At 41.9% G+C, this 25,394-nt stretch overlaps 1 protein-coding gene across 1 annotated transcript in view; it reads right to left on the reverse strand.

Annotated features, from left to right (window-relative positions):
* Nucleotides 1–25,394, reverse strand: part of LOC137777420 (actin nucleation-promoting factor WAS-like) — a 248,906-nt gene that overhangs the window by 16,549 nt on the left and 206,963 nt on the right. The window lies entirely within an intron of this gene.

The raw sequence follows: 25,394 nt of genomic DNA on the forward strand, positions 1-25,394 counted from the left end.
ATAAAATATATTTTAAAAATAACGTTCAGGAGGACAAAAATCCATATAATAGTGCAATTGCACACATCCAAGACAAGCCAGAAGGAAGCACCCCTGAAGCGGCATCTCTCTCTCCCTCGTGGACACATCTCATCCTCATTTGATTTCGACCGTCAGTAGTTGTGTTAAGTATTCAAACATGAATAAAACCCCAAAGAGTGGAGAGCCAAAAAGAGTGTTCACCTTTATTATGGAAAAAGGAAGTAGATGTGAGAAAGCCAAGGAGACTGGGTAGCCTTGATCCCGACCTTGTTTGCGAATGCCCTGTGAGTCTAGTTTAACTCTCACACTGAAGTTATGAGAATAAATCCCCATCACTCCAGGGAATGGTGCAGCGAATTAATCAGCTGATTTCCCTAATGTGATGAATGATTCCTTCTTTCATGTTCTTAATTATAACATTCGCTGAATATGCAATTTGTTTTTCTTTTAGTAGTGGTATGTATTATTCTGAGTGCAGGCAAAGCAGACACACAAAAAAATATTGTGTAGTGGCATTTCTTGACATGCAAGATGATAGGAAAGTAGATTCCGTCCTGATAGCGGATACCTGGTTCCTTTGGGTGTGTCTAAAACTAACATACAACTACCATATGCATTGGGGAAAGTACCTACAGTGAGAAAGCCATGATTATTAGGCAACCTTACAGCAATAAATCAAGAAGGCCACTAAGTAGAAAGTGACAGGAACAACAGTGAACTTTTACCTTCATCTGAAGTTTAGAAAATTTTGCTTCATGAGAAAAGAAGTAATCTGTTGACTTGCTATGTATTAGTATTGGAAGTGAAATTGAGCCATTTGTAAGGTGAAATAGTTACACACCAATTAAGCTTAGTGAGAGGCAAACCATACCTCCTGATAGTAGTAAAATTAGAAAAACGATACCACTCGATTTTGAATGTTAGTTAAAGAGGATGATTTAGTGTCAAGAGAGCTACTCTGTGGCCCTTTTTTGCAAAAACCAGTCTTAGGTACTGGACAGATCACCACTACGAATCGTATATAGTGAATTTTAAAATGCAGAAGAAAGGAGAAAGTAAAATTAATCCTAAAGGGAAGAAGGACTTAATTTTAACATTTGGTGTCTACATAACTTTCATGAGGTTGGTCATTAAATATTGTTTTGCTCCTTTTCTGGAGTTAAAAAAAATATGTGTATATTTATATGTAATGGTTTGTATCCATTTTCGAATTTTAAATGCTTTCCCATCAGTCACATCATAGAAATAACTGGAGCTGCGTCTACCAAAGCAGAGTGAGCTGATCAGCGGAAAAATTATCTAAGCATTTGATCCAGTTAAAGAAAGGCAGCCTGAATTATTCAAACTAAAGCACTTTTTCCAAAAAATATTTCTTTTTTTGTGATTCATAGACAAAGTGAGAATTCAGTGTTCAACATTAAGTATAAAAGTTGTGTTTGGGAAGCTAGAATTCCTTTTTTTACTGCAATTGTCCAAAAGCATCAAATAATACTCTCCTTTGTTATTAAACATGAATTAAATTTACAGGGTAATTTTTAAAACATGAAATTAAATAATTTTATATGTTGTCATTCCCATATTTTTAATGCTTTATCCAAGCTTGGTGGTGAATGTGACATTGCATTCAGAATCTTTACAAAACATCGTCTGTAACCTAAATGAAAAGGGAATTTTTTTGTACCCATCTCTTTGCTCAGAATGGAGTGTTTGGAAAGGAGCACAGTTTTGGAATGAGCAAGTGTGGGAGTCCCAAGTTTCTCGGACATGGGTTGAGAGAAGAAACAGGGGCAGGAAACACATTTTTTAAAAACTACAAAGGTGGAAATTTTTGACAGGTAAAGGTAATTAATTGATGGGGACTGCAGCTCCTGGCAAATGTGATACTTCATATGTGCCTCTTTCCAGCACTCTACCTGAATAATTATTTTCACCCACTCCATCATCATAAATTTTTGCTTCAACCCCTTTAGGCACATGCTTCCATAGAAACACTTCACCCATGTTAGTAGAGTGAAACAGGGAAGTATGGTCTCTACCGATATTATATTTTACAATTTTGTTGGGCAACAGTTGTCCAAATGACCATATTTAAATCCAGTGAAAAAGAATTAATACTAATAGTGAAAATTTCTTCCATTCCATTCATTTTGTAATAGTAGAAAGATAAAGGGGGAAAAGCATTTACCTTGTCCAAGATATTAAAAACTAGAAAACGTAAATAATTTAAGCTAATAAATAATGTTCTGTGTTTATTTAACCTATTCTTTCTTTCCTACTCTCAAACTAGATATACAAAAAAAAACTAGGTTAGGGCAAAATGCACCAGTAAATGGCTAAATATTAGCAAGATGATTCTTTTAAAAGGACAAAAAAAAAGTTGAGGATCAAAAGGAATGAAACAACAGTCATAGGGTGTTTATTTAGGATCATTTACACACAAATCCCCCAGTTTCTAAGGAAGGAACAAAATTGTGAAACATGGTAGACAATGCTTTATGCCCATCATTTGCTCTGTCTCGACATCATGGGTAATGCGCACGGCTTTGTAGGCTTCTGTCTTTCCTCCGTGGGCCTAATTTTCAAAAACCCGTTCTCAATGAAAATAAAAGAGTAACATCTCAGACACTGGGTGTATTAACCTTTGGAGGCAATACCTGTGGATAAAGCGTTAGAATAAAATACATATTTTATTTTCATACTTCTACAATAAGTATAACATGTTCCTTGTGTCATTTTAGTGTTTCTTTTTACACATGCTTTTCAAAACTATCAAGCTTGTAGCCGGACTGAAGTGTTAGGAACAAACTTTCAAACACTCCATGTTAACATCCAACTTCATTGCTACATTTGTAAGTAATGAATTTGATGTGACTATCAAATGACTGTAAGCTTGAAATAAGTGAATCTAATGTAATGGCTGTTAGCTTTTTTTATTTGGAAATAATGAACTAGCACTGTATTTTAAACATAAATGTCACTTTTTCTTTTTAGTCTTTAAGAAAATTTACTCTGGTATAATGTATAATTTATTGTAAGTTTGCTACTGAACAGACAGATACATATAATAGTTCTAAACATATATTTTTGTCTGTCAAAGTATTATATAAATTGTGCTTAAAATAAGTAGATTTGCAACTGTCTGTGTAAATGCTTTAAATGTAATGGTACTGTATTAAATTGTGCTGGTGCAATTCAGGATATTATTGTCTAGGTTTGGCTTTTTGGGGCCCTCTCTTATAAGGAATATAAATAGTGCTGCAAGACAGTAATGCACCGGAATTGAAGTAAACCATCTCATTACCGGAACATATGAAAATGCTAAATTGAAATGCTGCACCTCACATAAATCTTGGGGCAATATATGATATCATAGCTCCAAAAAATGTGAATTATTTTGCTTGGAAAAGAAGTTCTATCACTGTACCCAGGCCTCTCTTTAAATCAAAGAAATCAACAGACATTATATCTATACCGTTAATATCAAGAAGATCTGCTTTTTAAAAACCATAGTAACTGATAATTGTTGATTTAGGATATGCAACCAATCGTTAGGCCATGAACTGGTTCTTTTTGTGCTCCAAGTATATACTTCATATCGCTTATCTAACTCCCTCAGGGGTCTTTAAAAGTATAATTATATAAATTCACAGAAGAATCTTTGCCCCTTACAACTTAGTCATAAGCACTTGTGCCTACAGATGTATACAGGGAGTAGGGGCCTCGAGTAACCTAAAACATGAATGAAGAAAAGAATAAATAGTTTTGGCAGGAAACTGTTAACCAACTGAGATAACATCAGTTTGGTCTGCCATATGGACACATTTCTGGAGAGCATGTATATTTGCTTTATCACAAATCTATCCAAAAGGGAAATTATTAAGAGCTAGAAAAGAGAATTTAGAATATGATATTGGAGCCTGTAACTGCCTTCTTCATTTTGACCATTGTATTAAGAGAGTTTAATTTGACCATCAGCATTCTCCTAAGACAGATATTGTGAGAGAAATCCAGGGAGCTACAGGGTAATGAGAAATGATTATTTCTTCCTTTTTTATACAATCATCTAAAGAAAAACTCCAAAATAGTGAAAACAGTCATGTCATATTACTCATATTCCCTAAAGTCAAAGAGTGTATGGAAATTTTATGTTGATTTTTAGTTGGAAAAATATGGTTACCTATTTAAAAGAAGTACTGCATTATGTATTTTGAAGCCAAAATACTCTGTTGGTTTAGTAATTTTTCATCTAGAAGTAGTTAAAAACTAGTTAGGACTAAAGGCCTAGTGACAGAGTAGTGGGTTTTAATGAAAGGAGTAATTGGAAATATCCCCCTAAAAGTGCTGTGAATGCAGCTGAAGTGAGCCAGAGCCCAAGAAGGGCTCCAGGAATCAGACTCCTGGCTTCTGGCCTGAACATGGATGCAGCTGGGAGAATTACTGAACTCTCTCGGGCTCTGTTTTGTCCTTTTAAGGCTTCTGATTCAGATCATCTTTAAGGTCTCTTAAATCTCTAAATTTTGACGACACCCTAATTTGGAAACCCGGGTAGGGACCACAGCATAACTTGGGGTCAGCAGACAGGAGGGAGACCACAGAATAGGACACATGTGGCTTTGATAGCAGCTCTGCCTCAGACTGAAGGTCTCAACAGCTGTGTGATCAGGCCGAATCTCTGAACCTCTGGGGCCTCAGTTTCCCAAATGAGGGTCACAGTTACCTGTCATTAGGCTGAAATTATAGGATACATAAGAGACTACATGGTAGAACACACCTTAAAAATGCAAAGATATAGAGCTATAAACAGAGGTCTCCAACTGAGATAATTGTGACAAAGCATATCTAGCTACTTGGGAAACCATTCTGACTTTGAATCTTGTCATATTCAACTAGTTTTAAGCATGGATTCTAAGTTAGGGATGAAGAAAGGAGAGTCATGTTCTAAAGTATATTGAGCTAGAGATCGTATTTGCTCTATTGGGCTTTTCAAGGACCTAGTTTAACAGAATTTTAGTGCTGCTCTGAATGCACCAAATTGTGGCTCGCGTATGAATATGGCTGAACTAGGAGCACTGACGTCTATGGAAAGCTGACCTCTATTCATACTGGGATTTTCAGGCAATACCACCTCCCAAGAGTACTTTGTACTGAGAATAAGGAATAGAAAGTCTACGGGAGGTGTGCAGGTTTGGAAAAGTCCTTTTAAAATTCTTTAATTTAGTTGCTCTGTACATTTCTGATCATTCCATTAAAAACCATCGTGATTCAAACAATTCTTTACAAAGTAATAAAAATTATAGATTGAAAAAGCAAATTTTGTTCTTCAAATACCACCCAAAGCTGAACTTTAAAGTCCATAAATGTATATGCCTGGGTGTGAGTGGGAAAGGATGCTGATGGAAACCAATAAAAATTAACATGAAATTTAAAGACATCAAGGTCAAGAAAGTATTGCAAACCATATTACTCTATGTAGGTTAAAATGTCCCAGGCCTAGATGGCCAAGGGCATAAAATATAAGCTCTGACTTAAGTGCAGGGAACAATCTGGGTTGAATCCATGCAAGGCAATCATAGTCGCACCACATTTGTTTGTGTTCTCGGAGCTTGAAGAGATACAATGGACGCTGCAGCCTCTATTTTCTGCTAATCAACAGTAAGTTGAAATTTAGCCTTCGGAAAAAATCTGACCTACATAGGCTTCCATTTTACAACAACTTTGTTTTCATATACTTCAGTTTTTAGAGTAAAATTTCTATTAAATGATGCTATGTTTGGTAAGTATTTCCCACATTTCATTTTTCAGAAAGAACTAGAGATTTTAAAACATAGTATAAAATAAAAACATCTACGTGTGCGTCTACTTCACGCACATTTGATTCAGTCTTCTATTCCTTTTACACCTAGTATCTACAAAACAATTCTGAGATCACAGTTATTTAGAAAGATGGCTAAAAAAAACTTTAAAATTCACTTTAGTTTACTCTATCTTCTAATTTACGAAAAAAAATTCGAGACTTTTAAACAATGATGTCTGAAGTAAAATCAAGTTTTCAACATTCGTTGAAAACGAATTAGGGCTTGTACTTTCTAGGCTTTACCACCTCCTGAACCAAGGAGTTAGGAGACACAGCCCTTCACTCCTGGTTTTGCTCCTGTTTGATCTTCAATGAGCTAATTGACCTGTCTTGGCCCCAAGTCACTTTCTATAAATGATGATCTTCAGGGCATCTCTCTGGCATGGAATTTAACAACTACATGAGTCTACAGCTCCACTCCATATCAGTCCAGACGTACTTCATTACTCATCCTAGAACTACTCAAATTTGCTTTCCAATTTCTCAAATTCAGTGTTTTCTGGGAACTGAAGAATTCTGGAAATGGAAGAGTACTTGTGGTGATGGATCTGTTCTGTATCTTGATTTGGGTGCAGGGGATTTAGAACGGCTGGCAGAGAAGGGGGACCATGAGCATTAGCTGTGACCCTGAAACCACGTGCGGTGGTGCGGCTGTAGTTGGTACCATTTGCTTTCCTCTCCCAAGTTTCCCCCAGGAAAAGAGATCCACTGGAATCCTGAAAGACTCACTTAAAACTTCTGGACCCCTCAGTAACGCTTGCCTACTCCCTCCTTCCAAGTGGTCCTTCAGAGCGCATTGAAAGATACCAGTGAAGGATCCTCACCAACACCTGAGTCTGCCTACTCAAATATTAGAAATTCCCTACCATTCAACAAACATTCATCTTGTTGGGCAAAATCTGCATTTCCCTCAAACTTGACCTGTGTAACAAACTGCAAAGTTAAGCTTCCTTTCCCACAGTTTTGATTGAAAACAAAACCGTAATTAGAAAAGATACATGCACCCCAACGTTTATAGTAGCACTATTTACAATAGCCAAGACATGGAAGCAACCTAAGTGTCCATTGACAGATGAATGGATAAAGAAGAGGTGGTACATTATCCAATGGAATATTACTCAGCCATAAAAAGAATGAAATAATGCCCTTTGCAGCAACATGGATGGACCTAGAGATTATTATACTTAGTGAAGTAAGTCACACGGAGAAAGACAAATATCACATGATATCACTTATATGTGGAATCTAAAAAAAAATGATACAAGTGAACTTATTTACAAAACAGAAATAGACTCACAGACTTAGAAAACAAACTTAGGGTTACCAAAGGAAAAAGGCAGGGAAGCATAGTTAGGATTTTAGGATTAGCAGATACACACTACTAAATATAAAATAGATAAATAACAAGGACCCAATGTCTAGCACAGGGAACTATATTCAATACCTTGTAATAACCTATAATGGAAAATGATCTGAAAAATTATATATAGATATAGATATAGGTAAAGATATATAACTGAATCACTTTGTTGTATACCTGAAACTAACACAACATTGTAAATCAACCATATTTCAATTAAAAAAATAAAATAATTATCATGAGAAAAAAAAGATTACATGGTCAATTACCATTTGACAAATAGAAGTTGCAAGTTTCTTTTTAATTCCGTCAGCCACTTTGGTTGTGACTAGTCTTAATTTTTAGTCCTCTATTAATTATCTACTATACTAAAATCCCACTCTTTTGTTAAATGTAATTTGCTATAAGAATCATACACAAAAGCCTTTACTACTGTAATCTCAGCTAGAAACCATAGAAATATATAACTATAAATATATGAATACTTCAATATGTACAATGAACCTGTTGTATTTTCTTATTTTCTAAGTAATACAAAAAGATAAAGCTATAAGGATAAAGATAAAGCTATAAAGATAAAGCCTATAGTTATTTGTAAGTCTTAGACTATCATCTTATTGACAGTAAACAAAAACGTGGATGGCAACAATATGTTTTCTTCCACAAGGGTAATTTACTGAAAAATTGAAACATTAGGGGCTTCCCTGGTGGCGCAGTGGTTGAGAATCTGCCTGCCAATGCAGGGGACACGGGTTCGAGCCCTGGTCTGGGAAGATCCCACATGCCGCAGAGCAACTAGGCCCGTGAGCCACAACTACTGAGCCTGCGCGTCTGGAGCCTGCGCTCCGCAACAAGAGAGGCCACGATAGTAAGAGGCCCGCGCACCGCGATGAAGAGTGGCCCCCGCTTGCCACAACTAGAGAAAGCCCTAGCACAGAAACGAAGACCCAACATAGTAATCAATCAATCAATCAATCGATAAATCTTTAAAAAAACAAAAAATTGAAACATTAATCTAAAAGGAGAGAATATTCGGGATTTAGCTGCTTCTGTGGCCAGTTTTGCCATTATGATGATACTGGATGTATTTTTTGACACTTGACTCATTTCAAAAAATGTGAAGCAATATTTCTGCTGAAACTCATATGCTTATGGCTTCGTGAGGTTCTCACAACAATATACCCACTGTGACTGCTAGAAATCTACCGCAGCACTAAGCAGTGACACTGGAGGAGATGGGATATTAACCAAAAAGCCCCAAAAAGCCCCAAACTCTAACTCGAGTTGGTAAGGTCAATGTCTCTACTTCTAAGCATTTCACCGAACTGCATTGCTTTACAGTTTCTTGAATTTGATTTTCTTCTGCTCACCCTGAAGTCAGCCAGTCCCGGGAAGAAGGACCTGCCTGAATAGATGCAGCAGTAGAATAGAACAGAATAGAATAGGAGCAGCAGTCTCCATCCCTAAGACTTCACCCAGCAGACCCGGTGTGCAGGCAGAAACAAAGGACACGCTGAGCACAACCAAAGCTTGGCCAGTCAGGGGCTGCTTGACTGTTACATTCTGAGCACAGAAACCAGAGAGACAGAGAGCTGTCCCTGGGGGGCCTCTGAAAGAGCCAACCCTTAATAAGTTCATCACCTGCCTGGGGACAGACACTTAAATGGCAGCGCCGTCACATGGACTTATTTGTCCTCCTCTGGAAATTCCCAGGACGGAGGCCAAAACCCCTGGGTGAGAGCTGCCCACAGGAGGGCAGTGGAGCAGGACAGAGAGAAACTAGGGCTGCATTAGCCCATAGCAGCATCTTAGCTCCAGGGAGCCCAGGGCAGAGAAGCCAAGCTGCTCGGGGAAGGAGCCCCCTGCTTCACTGGGATACATTTTGAACTCTGCCCTTCCAGAGCAGCAAAAAAACGACTCTCTTCAAAAGGGGGTTTCTTCTGCAGGGTGTGTTTTTTAAAGACAGTCTACAGACACACACTCTCCAGAGGAAAGCTTTTGGTGAGCATGAATACCTATGCTGTGAAACTGCTTCAAGTCGCTTTCAAAATTTGCAGGTGCAGACGATCACCTTTCAGCCTGTATTAATTATTTTTGATACCTGCTGATCCCAAATGTAATAGGCAGACTGAGAGGAAAGGTATTTGGTTGTGTTGCTGTTGTTGTTTTCCTTTTCTACTCTACAGATTATAAAACTAGTAGAAAAAACAGGAAGCGATACTATGACACCTAAGTGTTAGCACCAGGCTGTAGGGATGGGTTTCTCTGGGAGCTACCTGTAAAAATAAGCCTATTTTGCTTATGAGAAAAGATTATGTACATCTCCAGATATAATACGGAAGTTTATTTTGGAGATGTGATTTTAGTTCATTTACGTTTGCACAGTGTTTGCAGTCTCCAAGTAGAAGAATGGTGTCCAGACAGGCGGCAGGAAAGGCTGACGTTTGGAAAAACAACTGGGCCGTGCACTGTTTCAAGGTAAATGCTGAGGCTAAAAAGCCGTGCCAAGGTTCTGGGCTGTTAAACATCCGGAACGTGGCTCTGGAAGCGGGAGGCCTGAGGTGGGGCAGCAGAGGAAGGCTGGGAGTCCCTGGGCTACATCCTCAGGGAGTGAGGGAGCTGCAGAAAGTTCTGTCCGCTATTGATTATCCAACAAGAAGAGGGATTATGACAGGAAGGTTTTGGCTTCAAATAAAAAGCCTGGAAGAGGGAGAACAAGGTTTTCAAAGAAGCCGGGCTCTGCGGGTTCATAGCGAAGTTCCAATCCAGAAAACCACAAAGAAAGTCTTAAAGGAGAACCAGGGACCAACAGAGGAAGCATTTTCAGAAGGTGTAAAGGTTTCAGTGGATTACGATGGAAAATAAAAGGACTTTAAGATGTCTAGAAACTAATCGAAGGATCCTGGCGGAGGAAGCATGAAGTCCTAGGGGAAGGAGAATTTCCCTTAAGGGGGAATTCTCTTAATTTCCCCTCTGTTACTCTTCTGGTGAAAAGGTTTTCATAGGTTATACTGTCTCTGCTAAAGGAATCGCGGACTTCGGCATCCACTCCTGGCGCAAGTGTCAAAGGTACAAGCGATATCCCTTAATCTGCTCCTGCCGGGGGGCCAAGTGGTGCTGGAGGTGAGCTCAGGGGACACGAAAAGTGGGCTTCACTTAACTGTCCCTTCCTCCAGGGAGTCTCCTTCCTCCGGCAAGCTCGGAGGTTTAAGGTTTTACTTCATGAAGCAAGATAATAATCCACTGACCACAATAGCCAATAGTAGCTAGTATTTATTCCTTGTAAAAAATAACAAAAACACCAATTAAAAAAATAACTACTATTTATTAAGCCATCACCCTATGCCAGATTCTGGGCTACACCCTTCACACATTTTTAACGTATTAAATACTCCCCTGACGTCCCTGTTAGAGATGAGAATCTGAGGGCCAGAGAGGTTAAAGAAAGGCCCCAGGACCGCACCGCCAAACCTAAGGAAGATGTTTCAGAAAGAGCAACGTGACGCTGTCCCGCAGGCTGGACTGGGGGGGCCGGGGGGGGGTGGTGGTGCGAGGTTGCTGAGTACCTGCTCAGCTGGGGGTCAGGGGGAGGGGGAGTCCAACTCCCTCCTCACCTCCGCCTCCACTCTGAAGCCCCAAAGGCTCGCACAGCCCTGGCTCTGCTTCTCTAACTCTCCGCCCTGGATCTGTTAGAATCGCATTTTTGCCCCAACACGCCATGCGAACGCCTCTCGCTGGGGTCACCAGCAGCCTCCTTTCAACCAAATCTGATCATACTTTTCAGGCTTTGCCTTCCTGGGGACTTCGCCTCCTCAGGGACTGCATTTTGTTGCCCACCCGCGCCCGCCCCAGTTCCCGCAGCCCCTCGCCCCTTCGCGCTCCCTGACAGCACCGTTTCCTGGCTCTCTTGCTAGTTTTGTGTCCATCCTACACCCTGTGCGGTGGGGCCTCCTTTGAAAGCCCCTTCCCCGCCCAGAGCTTCCGAAATACCGGATTCTGCCTTTGCCCTTTTTCCTTGTAAATATCCTCACTAGGTCACTGCATCCACCTTTTTGGTTTTAACAACCACCTACACCACAATATTCCTCAAATCCTGATTTTTAATCCAGATTTCTCAGTTCTATTCCTACTGAAAACTTCCACAGACATCTCAGATACTTCCTGTTCAAAGCAGAGCTCATTGAGTTACTTCTCCCTGGATAGTCTTTCCTAATGTATGGCAGCCACACCCACCCAAGCCCCCAGTCAGAGCCTTGGGTAACCACTCACCGTGCAGTCACCAAGCCCCTTTGGTCTTTCTGCCCTGGGTTCCTCCCCTGTCCCTGCTTCTCCATCCCCGCCACTGACTTACTTCCACTTCACATCATCACGCACCTGGGACAGTCTCTCAACTTTCTCAGATCTATACCCTGGGCTCTTACCAGAGACAGCTTTCACAAATTCGGATCTGATTATGTCACTCACTGATCAGATCAAACTGTCCAAAAGCTCCAAATCTTGAGAATAAGTACCCTTCAGGACCTGTGAGTAATAAAATTTAATCCTCAACGTTCCCTAATGATTTTTGCTGAATTGTGTTGTGCATTCATAATAAGAACACCAAGGGCTGGTCCAGGCACAAAATTGGCCCTGATGGGGAGAATGCCTGTAGAGGCTGGCTTGGAGAATTACTGCCCTGGTGAGTACACCACGCATTGCTAGCCAAAAGCATCCCTATCAGTAGACTAGGACAAACACAAAGGTCAACCCAGAACTCTATACCCTATGAAAATATTCGTCATGAATGTATGCAAAATAAAGGTATTCTCAATAAAATAAAACTAAAAGGAACTGTTGTCAGTCACATGCACCAAAACAACTGGTAAAAGAAGCTCTTTAGGCAAAAGGGAAATGATATCAGAGGAATCTAATACTTTAGGAACAAAGGAAGAGCAAAAGAAATGGCAAATATCTGGGTAAATACAACAAAAGAAGATGATTTTCACCTAAGTTCTGTAAAATATGTATGTCAGTTGAAAGCAGAAGTTATACGATTGATAGAATTTTCGATGCGTGTGGATACAATAAATGTGTAAATTATAATATAAGAGAGGAGGAGGAATGGACACATACGGGTGCAAAATTATAATATAAGAGAGGAGGAGGAATGGACACATACGGGTGCAAGTTTTCTGCTTGCACTTGAAGCAGTAAACGGTAGTTCCAAGTAGACTGTTAAAAGTTAAGTTGCATATTGTAATCCCTCGCTCAACCACTAAAAATATTGTTCAAAAAGATACAAATGGCCAATAGATAAATTCAAATGGAATACTAAGTAATATTCAAATAATAGAAAAGATACCATGACAAAGAAGATAGAGGAAAGAAAAACAAAGGGTTCAAACAGGATAAATAATGAAATTGTAGAACTATATCCAACCATGCTCATAATTACACTAAGTGTAAATGTTCTAAAAATATCAATCATACTGAATTTATAAAACCAAGAAAACATGCAACAATATGCCAGAAACACTATTAGAAATCCACTTGGAATGTCATTGATATAGATATGTTGAAATAAAAGAAAAACTAAAAAAAAAAAAAACAAAAAGCAATAAAAATACTAATTTAAAAAAACTAGAATAGCAATATTAAAATGAAAAAACACAGACTTCAGAACTAGGAAAAGTGCTAGGGAAAACAAGAGACATTCCATAATGTTAAAAGGGTCAATTCACTAAGAAAATAAATCTATGTTACCTGCCATATTAACAGACTGAAAAGAAAAAGCACATGATCATCTCAATAGATGCAGAAAAAATTTTTTGAGAAAAGTAAATATTCTTTCACAATAAAAATTCCCCAGCAGACCAGGAATAGAAGGAAACTGCTTTAATCTGACAAAGAAAATCTACAAAAATCCTACAGCTTAAAATATACTTAATGCTTTTCCCCTAAGTTCAGGAAAGAGACAAGACTGTGCACTTTTGTCACTTCTAGTCAACATAGTTATTTCTGGCAAAGGAAGGAAGGAAGGGAGGGAGGGAGGGTGGGAGGGAGAGAGAAAAAAGAAAGAGAGAGAGGAAAGAAAGAATGAATGAAAGAAAGAAAGGAAAGAAGGAAGGAAGGAAGAAAAAGGAAAGAAAAGAAGAAAGGACATACAGAATGAAAAAAAAAGAAATACAACTGTTCATATTCACAGAAACATAACTGTTTATGTGGAAATTCTCAAGGAATCTACAAAAATCTCCAAGAACTACTAAATGAATTTAGCATGGCTGCAGGATACAAAGCCAACATACAATACTTAACCATATTTCTATACACTTGAACAATTACAAATTGAGCAATAGTAAACTAAAATTAGTAAAACAGTACCATTTACAATAACACCAAAAGGAAATACTTAGGAATAAATAAAACATATGTACAAGATTTACATGCTAAAAACTATGAAATACTGATAACAGAAATCAAAGAAGACCTAAATAATTGGGGAGATATGCTGTGTTCATGGGTTAGAAGAATTATAATATAGATGATATATCGATTCTCCCCAAAGTTATACATACGTTAGCTCAGATGCAATCAAAATCCAAGCAGCGTTTTTTAAATATACATAAGCTGACTCTAAAATGATACGGAAAAGAAAAGGAAATAGAATAGCCAAAGAAATTTTTCAAAGAAAAATAAAGTTGGAGGGCTTACAGCACCAGCAATCAGCACGTGATATGGGTGGGGCCGCATCTGGGCGTGGGATGCGCCTGGACTGGATGTGTCCCCCAGGCAGGCAGCTGGAGCTCTGTACTCCCTCGTGCTCGCTCATATTCAGTCGCGCTCTCTCCCAGTTTTTTTCCACCCCTGTGCTCCCGCCCTCCCACCTGGCTCACGTACGATGCGCTGTCACAGGCCCCGCCCAATTCCCTCACTACCCTCCCCCTCCCCCAACCCCTTTCCCATTCTAGTACCAGAGTGTGGTATTAGCAAAAATATAGACACAGAACAGAGTCCAAAGATAGATTCATGGTAAGATGATCAATTGTTTTCTGACAAATTTGAAAAGGCAATTTAATGGAGAAAGATAATTTTTTTAAGAAATGAACAATGGTGGACAGATTGACGACGAAGAAATATAAGAGAATTTGGGGAAATGATGGAAATTTTCTTATCCTTATTGCGGTGGAAGTCACATGGTTCTACGCATGTATTAAAACTCATGTAACTGTACACCAAGAGGAAGTAAACTTTACTGTACATAAGTTTTTAAAAAGCATTTGCACTGTTGTCTGTGAAACAGTAATTGCATAATGGAAAGGATCCAGAAGAAAAATATTCAACCCCAGCTCTGCTTCTTCAAGTTTGTGAGTGTGAATATTTTGATAGTTCTACCCTCATTTTTTTAATCTAAGAAGTAGTAACATTAATACATTTCTCAGAATGTTGGTGTGTTACACATGAGATAATGTGCATAAAATATTTTGTGTAGTAAAAAAGCATTATATAAGTACTGAATATAATTATGATAAAACATGCATCAGAAAAACATTTTTAAAGAATCTTGAATTATTTATTTAAAGGGTATATTAATTAAAATCCAAGCAGGAAAGATGCAACACAAACTGGGTAATTTTAGGAGAGCACAGGTAAGCGAATATTTAAAGGATGTGGGTAGGGTGCAGGGAAACCCTGAGGAACAGCGAAGTCCCTGGGGGTAGCTAGCAACGCTGACAGGGGGTTCTCGAGGTAATGTTGATTCTGTCATACTTACATTTGAAATCTAAAAGTCACTACTAGTGGCAGGGGGACAGAGGGGGGGAATAAAGTTAATTAACAGGAAACAAAGCTCTGGGAGCCCCAATTCTATAGCTGCTCATGAAGCATAAGTTGGTGCATAGCTCCATATTCTCACACCCAGTCTTTGCTCCCTGTCTTTTCCTGCACTGTAGCTGTGTGGGACTGTTTGCCCAGCAGGATGCATCAAACCTTTATTCTTTTGATACGAGAATCCTTGCAGGTCTGATTTTTGGGTTGGCTGCAGGTTTTCACAGACCAGCACTTTTCGACGAGACAGTAATAAGAGGCTCCCCAGTAAAGCTCTGACCCAGGCGTGGTCCTCCTCGTGTAAACTGTGTAACAGAAACCTAAATGTCCTTCAGTAACTGAGATCGACCCCGCAGTCATCACAGCCACACCCCCTTCTCTCTCTGTTGGTTCAATAGCCGAAGAAGCCAAAACGGCCAGGAGATGGTCTCAGCTTCCAGCTCAAGGAAAGGATGGTCATATTCCTGGGTGGATGGATTCCTCCCTAGGGATCAGATCCTACATAAACACACACACACACACACACACACACACACACACACACACAAGTCCAAGGTGTGGGAAGGAATCGAACATTCTTCCAGTGGGGTAACAGCTAGGATAGTGAGAGGGACCATTCCCACCTCTGGGTCCATGGTGGAAATAACACCATGTGTTTTCCACTCGTACAGAGCATTTACCACACGGGTAAGTGTGCAAACTCACCCCCAACTCTCCCATAACTGAACCCGCTGTGGGCCATGCAGGATTCTACCAGGCCAGGTGCTTCTGGGGTGTGGGAGCCCACAGTCAGCTAGGGCTGCTATAACAAATGCTGTAGGACAGATCCGGAGGCTGGAAGTTCAAGATCCAGGTGTTAGTCGACTGGGTTCCAGGGGAGAGGTCTCTCCCCGGCTTGCACACAGCCCTCTTCTCTCTGTGCCCTCGCATGGCAGAGACCAGAGAGGCAGAAAACCAGCTCTCTCCTCCTTGCGAGGGCACTGATCCCAACAGGAGAGCTCCTCCCTCGTGACCTAGTCGCCTCTCGAAGGCCACAGCTCCCAGCACCACCACAATGGCCATTATAGTCTCAACATATGAGTCTGGGGACCTTGGTAAGAACCAGAGAACCACGGTTGAGACCCACTGTCACACGTCCTTTGCTGCCCACTGCGTGCCCTGTAGTATGTCGATGAATAGAGATGCTTACAGGTCAGGGAGTCAAATCCACAACTGAAGTGTGAGTCCATCCACAAAGGGCAGTGGGTCGGGGTCTAATACGCCCAGGAGCCCTGAGCCCAGCGGCTCACCCCACCCCTTTTCTCTTCCACGCCCTCCTGAGCTCCAGCATCAGACTACTTTTTTTTCACCCTTTACATCTTTTTTTGATAAACACAACCAGGAATCATTATTATTTTCATAATATGATGGATGAGAATAAAAAGTTATCTTTGATTTATGACATTTGATTTTATCTTGATTTTTTTAATTTAATTTTATCTTGACCTTGATTACTGAGATATTCTCTTTTGATGGCCATATACTTGACGTGTATTTCTACCTGTCATATCCTGCCTGTCAGCCTCTCACTGTGATGACCCTTGGGAAGATTTGAAGTTATCAGTCGCCCAGTTCTGTGAAGTTTAGTGATGGCTGAAAAACCTAAACCCCTGTAAAAATCAACATAGAAACACCAGCCAGTAAATAAAATGTATTTTCTCATTACCTGTGTCTAGTCCTCTCACTTTATTTTCGAGAACAAAGCTGCCCGCTAAATCACAGGGAGCTGGAATTCGACTGGCATTCCATTACACAGGGCCTCCCCCCGGAAATCAGGCCGCAGGCACAATAATAAAACAGAGCCAACTCTACAGGAACGAGAGAGCAGGGTGTATGAAGCCATCACCGCTGCTGCCTGGTGGTGTTTTCTGTTTTATTTGTACGGCAACTATTCACACAATAGAGAACATTCGTGAGGAAGCAACTTCCCTTCTGTTGCTTCAACCGAAGACAAGATAAAATTCAAACTCACAAATTAGGTCATTACCGTCCTGATGGAGTTTCATCACTGAGGAAATGAATATCAAGGTTTTTAATGATTTGTAAGAAATGCAAAAAAAAAAAAAAAAAAAGTAGACATCAGTGTTTTGATTGCAATAAACCTGTGATTAACCTTTCAAGACAGGGAACCAACAGCTGGTGCTAAAGAAAGGGGCTCCAGATAGAAACCATACTTCTCACCCAGCAGGATGCTTTCCGTTAAAATAAAATGTTCAATATTTCTGCACACTTGAGCTTTGCTAATTGAGACTAATCTAACGGAGAAACACAGATATTTGCAGGCTTTTACTGGCTGATTAGCAGCGTGTTTCCGTAAACAGGTGGCACGGTGGTTGGCCCACCTGGAGACAAACCATCAGACCCTGATGAACAGTGGTCAGTCTCATTTGCGTTAATGGCCTCTGACATCAGTGTTTCACACTCTACTGCCGGCCTTCTCCGTGGGTATGGATGCCAGCTGCCCTTGGGATGGCTTGCCATTTGCATTAAGTATTCATCACAGAGATAAATAGTCAGGGCCTGGCACAACACCACATTGTGGATTTGGAGAAATCCCAGCAAGTCCCTGGGGGTAGAGTGGAAAGGAATGTAAGGCTTTTGCTTTCAGGAGATTCAGCCGGTCTTTGCAAAGCCGCCGGCGTCCTCATTTCAGTTGGCGCGAGTGCAGACAGGCCGCATCTGTTTACATCAGGTTGTGAAACGTACCCTGTCTACCTACACAGACGTCCGGTGTCTATTCATTTATTCCACAAATCCTCTTCAGTTTCTACACGTATTAGGCGCAGCTCAAGAAAGTGCTCCCACATAGCTTCTAATGCCAGTGGGAAGAACCGACGATAAACAAATAGCTCCATCTCGGCCTAACGTCAGGGAGGACATCCCTGCCCCTTCACGGGAAGTGGGTGTCTCACACAGGCTCAAACCAAAGCACAGCGGAGAGTCCCCCTCACGGCTGAGCTCTGTGCGGGTTTACAGAAGAGGGGGGCAAACAGGGAATTCCAGACCAGACCTGAAAGGAAAAAGAAAGGGAAACAGAATAGAAAAAAGGAAAAAGAACAATTAAAGTGAAAGGAAGAGAGGGAACATGAAAATGAGAAGCAAAGAGAGAAAAATAAGTGAAAGGAGAGGGGAAGTGACCCTTGTAAATGGGGCAGGAACACAGTACCCGTGACTGGGGCCCAAGATGACGCTGTTCACCAAGACCTTTGTGGGGTGGACGACCTGCACACACACGCACACACACGCGCGCACACACACGCACGCGCACGCACACGCAATGGTGAATATGAAGTGGACCTTTCGTGTCACACAATGAATGTGCTTTTTCCTCCGCCTTCAGGTACTGTTGTGCAAACACCCCTTGTACGGAAAAGTGTGTATGTGTGACATCGGACTTGATGCCTGCTAGCAGCCTGGGAACTGTATCAACGGATCTGCTTATGTATACAGGGCAGAGAGACTCCCATTGTGTTTAGAATCTTTAGAATCGTTTAGAATCTCTCCAGAGATCCTGATCTTCAGCTTTGTAATTTTCTTATGTTTAACACGAATGAATAACCTTACTTGTGCCGCGAATGGAAGGAGTCAAGTCAGGGTGAATGAAAGCCATGTAGGCAAAACTCAAGTAAATAAATCTGTGGTCAGAGGTCTCTGTCAGTCTTCAGGAGAAAGAGGGCATTCATTCATTCAAAATTGCAACAAATATTAACTCTGGGCCGCCCTTATGTCAGGATCAGGGTTCAGCTCTTGGGATAGGAGAGCTGAACAAGACTGGCCAGGTCTCTGCCCCACGAGCCCCGACCCTCGAGCTGTCACCCTCCCCGACCTCTTAGCAAGAATCCAGCCGCAGGAAGAGGAAGCGTGGCCTGCGAGGGTCAGTTGTGAATCGGGCTTAACCTTGAAAACGTTAAGTGGTGAGGCCTCTTCTTCTTCTCCTTCTCTTTCTCCCCCTTATACTTTTTATTCCGGCAGGATGGACGGGGCGGCTGAAGCTCCTCCCTGGGGGGCCACTCCAAGCACTGGTGGGAAAGGTCCGTCCCGCTCTCGGCCGCTCTCCCTTCCTCTACTCTGATGCGGACACTCCTCCATGGTAGGTGTTACGGCTGGGATGGTCATCAGGGAGGTGCGGTGATGGCATCTCAATGGGGAGACCCAGGGATGCCTGGATCCTGCTGTGACCTGACCGCCCCTCCCTCCCTGCCCTGCACGCACCTGTGCAGGTGCATAGAAGAAGCCAGGGCATGCACATCTCAGCTTCCAATCCCAGACACTCAGGGGCCCTTTGTAATCTCCACATTTTTCACAGACTCGCACGTGATAGCAGCAGTGGCATTTTCATCGTCTGTTGATTGAAGAAAAACCTTAATGGTGAAAATTTTTGAGATGTATTCAATAATTTTTTTTAAATGTTTAAATTATTAAGCATAACAATCTCTGCACATTTAGAGATCGCTCCGCATACGGGAAGAAGAGCTGTGTGTTTGGTCGCCAGGGTGTGCAAGGTGCACACTTCGGGGGCAGACGCCCGGCTTCACGTCGTCCACGGCCCCAGGGTTCCCGCCCCCAGGTCTCCAGCTCCCCGGGTCTATGTGGTTAGACTGGACTAATTTCCCACTGGTACAGGAGACTCCTGCTTTATCCCCAGATGCTCGGCATCACGAAGACACCTCAGTGCTCTCCCCTCCTTCGCAGACAAAGGAAGACTGTGGCTTTGCAAGAGGCTCGTGGGGCCAGCTGAGGGTCCATGTCCGTGGTGAGGACATCCCGGAGAGAACAGGACAGCCACTTCCACCCGCAGAGCAGAGTCGAGATAGTGCACTCTGGGCGGGGCGCATGGGTGCTTCTTTAATGTCGATTTGGTCAGAATTGCTGTGGAATAACTGACCCCCCCCCCCAAGGGGAGAAAAACAATTGGATCATCTTTCAAGTGAACTGTGTTTTCTTTCCTTTGATTATCCAAACAATGACCTGTTCTGTTAAGTGGGGGGGTGGGGGTGGGGGGGTGAGCCTTTCTTCTCCCCAAGGAAGTGCAAAACCTCCATTTATAAAATAGAAACCATATTATCACATTTCCCCTTTACCCTTAAGGGAAAGAAGGAAGGAAGGGAAAATCTTATCTACTCCTTTGGTGAGGCATTTCCTTAACCCTTAGGGGAAACTGTTGCACACATCAATTTATACTCTGAGCAAGTCTGTGAGTCAAAAGAATCATGATTTGTCAAAGACAAATCTTCTAACGCAATACATTTTAAAGATAGGAAAAGCTTCCAAAGATATATACATCCACTTCTAAGAAAGGGACACAGATTAAACCTTCAATCTCTCTTCTGAAGCTCGTGAATAAAATCCACTCGATGAGTAAGTTCTATGAATATGACTTGCCCAGAGTCTAAATATACTGCTGTTTATTCCTTTTGTTTTCTTGCCAAGGAAGCATTCTTCCCAACAGAGAAATAAGTCTAGTTAATGCCAGGAATGATCCTACCCCAAGTTCAGGTAATAATGGCATTGAACAATATGCACCTTAATTCTCTCCTGACTTGAAAGAAATGCATCCACACGGTATTTATTAAGCATCAGCTGTGCACCAGGTTTCAAGAGCCGTGGAAATAGGAAGGTAAATAAAACATAATCCCCGTAGGTTTAGGAAAAGCACAGCCTGCCAGGGAAGCACACAGGAGAGGAACCAGGCCAGTCTTGGGGACACTGAGGAAGGCTTCTGGGGCAGGGGCATCTCAACTGAGACCTAAAGGAAGAGAAGAAGCTGCGGAGAAGTTAAGCCAGTGCCCCTCAAAACAAGGACCACCCCCCATGCCAATCGCTGTAGTTATCATGGTGAGAAAAGTACAGAGAGTAGGCATTCAGAAGCTTTTCTAGCAATTTGAACTACCCTGACATCCAAGCATGAGATCAGTAGGCTTATATTTTATGGCTTTTTGTTTGTTCTTCTCTAATAGTTCCTATTATTGTATTTTACAAAAAGTATTAGTCTGCAATGCCTTGGAAATTTGGTCCTTCCCCAGCTTTCATTTGAGAACTGTTTCTCCCTCAAACAATTTCATTGGCTCAACACGACTTAGAAAAATGTCTACAACCCTGCAGTTGTTTCCTTTCCCTGCACATGAACAAAGCTTTCAACTTGTTTCCCGTGGCGATCTGCACGAAAGATGACCGTGGCTTGTACTACCCAAAAGCACGCTTGTCATTTTGATTTCTGACCCCTTCGCCCCCAATACCGCTTGCTAGGATAATTCTCAGTCCCCAGATTTTGGAAAACTTTCATGAGGATTCTTTTCTTTCCCCTTTCTGCTCATTTCAAACTAAATCAGGGAAGACGATGACTGCAGTAAAACTCCGCCGTGGTGACTGGAGCTCCCTGCAAGCCGGCTGCCCTGGGAATTCATGCCGCAGCCGGTTTCCTTCCTACTTCATCCCCCACCTGGAGCTCCAGGTGGCAGGGAGGCTACCAGCTGACGCAGCAAACACACAGCCGTGTACTCTGACTGTAAAACTTTCTAAAATGCGAACATCTCCTGCAAGTGCCCAGACGGGAAGCTTTTTTGGTTTTGTTTTTTCAAAGGTATTCCAGTCATCCGAGAAGCAAACTCCCCATGAGTTTGCCTGTGGTGATAAAAGGGTTTGAGTCTGTTGCATGAGGGGAAGACCATACGGACAGCTTCTCTGAAAGAGGAAACAAATAGAGTTAACATTTCAGGGAATTTCAAAGAATGTTCCTGCGGGAAAAGGTACTAGGGATTTTCTAAGATAACCTGAGTTATTTTATAAAACTAATTTGAAAATAAATCTTCCCTTCTGCTCCCTTCCTAAACATACTATGAAATCAGCATATTCAGCCTGGAATCCATAGTTTTATCGCCAATTCTTTATTGTCGGGATTACATTGCCAGTACGAGAGGGGTGCCAGGAGAAAAATTAGCACTGGGAGATGGAAACATTTTGACCTACTGCCGAAGTAGATGGGTGCCACCAACTCCATTTAATAATTAAAGATGACTTTCTTCCAGGTCAGTTTTGACCTTAACTTGCTTCGTCTCACCCTTGATGTCATACGTCACACTCACTGCTTCAGCCAGTTTATGGGATTTCTTTCTGCTTCTGAATATCTCATTTCAAAGATATTTAAATCTAGGACTGCTGCCTTCATATCTGAGATAAAAAGTTAGCTAATTCAAATAAATTAGCATTAATTTTGCCTGATTTTCCAGATTTTTGCTTTTAATATTTTCCTTTTTTCTTTGGCTTCAAAAATCTCGTATACTTGGGTTTCTTAGTTGTATTGACTAAAAAATTAAATGCACAACCTAAAAGTTGAGAGTTATGCTTTATTCAGTGGGAATTTTTAGGACTTCAAGCCCGGGAAGCAACATCTCAAGTAACCCTTAGAGAACTGCTCCGAGGAAGCGAGGGGGGGACCCAGGTTATATAGAAGTTTTGCAACAAAGGGCAGGTAGTCAGAACATCAAAATATTATTGTTAATTAAAGAAAACCAGGTATCTCAAGTTAAGGAATGTAGCGCTTTTCTATGTATGGGAAGATGCAAGAGTCTGGGCTCACTGAAATCATTCCTTTGATGTGCACCTCAGCCATCTGGGGCCAGTATCCTGTGCTTTCACATCCTGAGTTCCCTCAGGGTTTTCACATCCTGAGTTTCCCCAGGGCTCACCTTAGGGAGTGGCTGCAGTGTGATGGCTGCTAGGTGGCAAGTATTCTTTTCCTTCCTGAGTCCCCTCAGGGCTCACCAGCTCACCATCAGAGGTGGCTGCAATCTCCAGTGACTGTGACATCCTTTGTTTACTGATATGGCAGGAAATATTCCATTTCTCAGTTGATTTGATCATTAGCTGATTAGAATAATTATCTTTCATGTCTGAAATATAACAAATTGTTAAGGGTAAAAGACGCATTTTTCAGGTCAGTCATTGCAATATCTTCATTCTAAGTTGAAGCTGGAAGGTTTAGAGGACGCAGGGAAAGCTGACTGACCCGGCTTCCCCGGAACCAGATCTCCCTCCTCCTTGTTTCCCCCCTCCAAGATTCAAACATGCTGCTCCCCCAGCACTGTGTTCCTTTCCTAAAAAACAATAGTTAATGTCGACTGAAAAACAATGCACAAGGTGAGAGTTGTGAGTTAAGTTTTATTGGGGGCAAAATGAGGACTGTAGCCCGGGAGACAGCATTGCAGATAGCTCTGAGGAACTGCTCCAAAGAGGTGGGGGGAAGGTCAGGATACGTGTGATTTTGTGAAGGGGATACACGCACATATTTTTTTGCAGAAGGCTGCTGCTAGTCTCTTGAAAGTTGCTGCTAGTCACCAGGAACAGACGTCACCATGAAGGATCTTAGTGCTTTTCTAGATATGAGGAGATACAAGAATTGGGCTCATAAAATTGCCTCCTGAAAATATTTAACTATCTGAGGACCTGTTCTGCCAGTTTTTCCCAGAGCACAGAGGGCCTCATTCCTGCTCTCCACCCTGAACTCCTTTCAGGGGGTGTTGAAGGTCAGCCGCTGCAGCGGCTCATGATTTAATCCTTGTAGAGGTAGATGGCAAGTGCCAATTTGTAGGTGACATTAATAACAGGATTGAGACAAATCAGTGAATGTCGTGGAAAAATGAACTTACTTTCATTAATATTTTGTGATTTATGAAATTAATAATTATTGTAGAGTGGGGCTTCCCTGGTGGCGCAGTGGTTGAGAATCCGCCTGCCAGCGCAGGGGACACGGGTTCGAGCCCCGGTTCGGGAAGATCCCACATGCCGCGGAGCAACTAGGCCCGTGAGCCACAACTACTGAGCCTGCGCGTCTGGAGCCTGTGCTCCGCAACGAGAGAGGCCGCGATGGTGAGAGGCCGGCGCACCGCGATGAAGAGGGGCCCCCGCTTGCCACAACTAGAGAAAGCCCTCGCGCAGAAATGAAGACCCAACACAGCCATAAATAAATAAATAAATTTTAAAAAAATAATTATTGTAGAGTGCCCTGTGGTTCACAACGTCCATTCATGCCTGTTATTTCACTTATCTTCAGAATAACTGCATGAACCTGTTTTATAATCCACGTGGATGCTCCAGTTTTGTCCAGAAACCAAACACAGAATTTCCCCTTCATGATGTAGATTCTGAGCATGTGTCTTCCACGTGACCTGCTTCTGCGGAGGTTTAAAGCCAGAGTGGCTCCACCTTTGCTCTCTGTCACCTGCGGCACAGCAGGTTGAGTTCTGGGGTTACCTGGGGCTCCAGTTACGTATCTGGTGGTCTGGACACAAGGATAGAAGCGTTCCGATCGTTGGCCACCAGCCCATTTTCAAACTGCTAAACATCATTTCCTTTTGAAAATTTCACCCGCTTATGGTGTTAAATAATACTATTCGTTCTGAAGCAGCAGTGGGAGAGGGCGGTGGATCTGCACCAGATGCACAGCAGAACCACTTGGATGGGAGGCGTTTTGTTAAAATGACAGCGTCCTGGCCCCACTCCAAGCCAAATAAATCAAAATTGCTGAGGGTGGAGCCTGGCGCTGGTCACCTTTCTAGAGGCTCCTCCCACCCTGGTATTTCCAACGTGCAGCCGGGTTGAGAACCACTGTGCAGTGCAAAGCTCTCCCACTTTGGGTTCAAAGCACCTGGGTTTGAAATCTGTGTCTGCTCTTACCTGTGCTATGATTTGGGGTAATTTAATCATTTCTCCAAACCTCAATTTTCTTGTCCCTAAAAACTGGAAGAGTAGTTTTGTGAAGGAGCCCAGCACGATAATGGGCAGATAGCAAGTTTTCAATAAATAATAGATTCCCTCTCCTGTCCTGTCAGAGTCACAATATTAGAAACATGATTCCTTATGTCACGTCATCAAAAACATACATATCTGCTTATGTTTTCCAAATAACAAGCTGTGGAGTTTCCTAGAAGAGAAGATGGGTACTTTTTGCACATATTACATTCATACATGATGGGCTACTAGAAACGTGTCCTCAAACAACCAAGTTAGAGCATGATTTGCCCAATGAACGACAGCTGACCTAGTGCTTAAGCACTAATGCTTAAGAGCTTTTGAAGCTGCCTTTATCAACGGCATACTTAAATTCAAGGCTAAGTAGCATTTTGGACAAGTTCCAAAAATGTACAGTAAGTCTTCACTTGGTGAGGACGCATCACAGAGCACGTAAGCCTTAGTAACCAGACTGAAACTAAAAAGAGCTTCTGGGCCAAAGTCAAATTTTGAATTATACTCTGACCAACTACCAAGAAGCCCTTACGTGTCTAACTGGAGAGACCACAGAATGTTTGTCATCCACTATCT

This window comes from Eschrichtius robustus, chromosome 15 (genome assembly GCF_028021215.1).
Source record: "Eschrichtius robustus isolate mEscRob2 chromosome 15, mEscRob2.pri, whole genome shotgun sequence".
NCBI lineage: Eukaryota > Metazoa > Chordata > Mammalia > Artiodactyla > Eschrichtiidae > Eschrichtius > Eschrichtius robustus.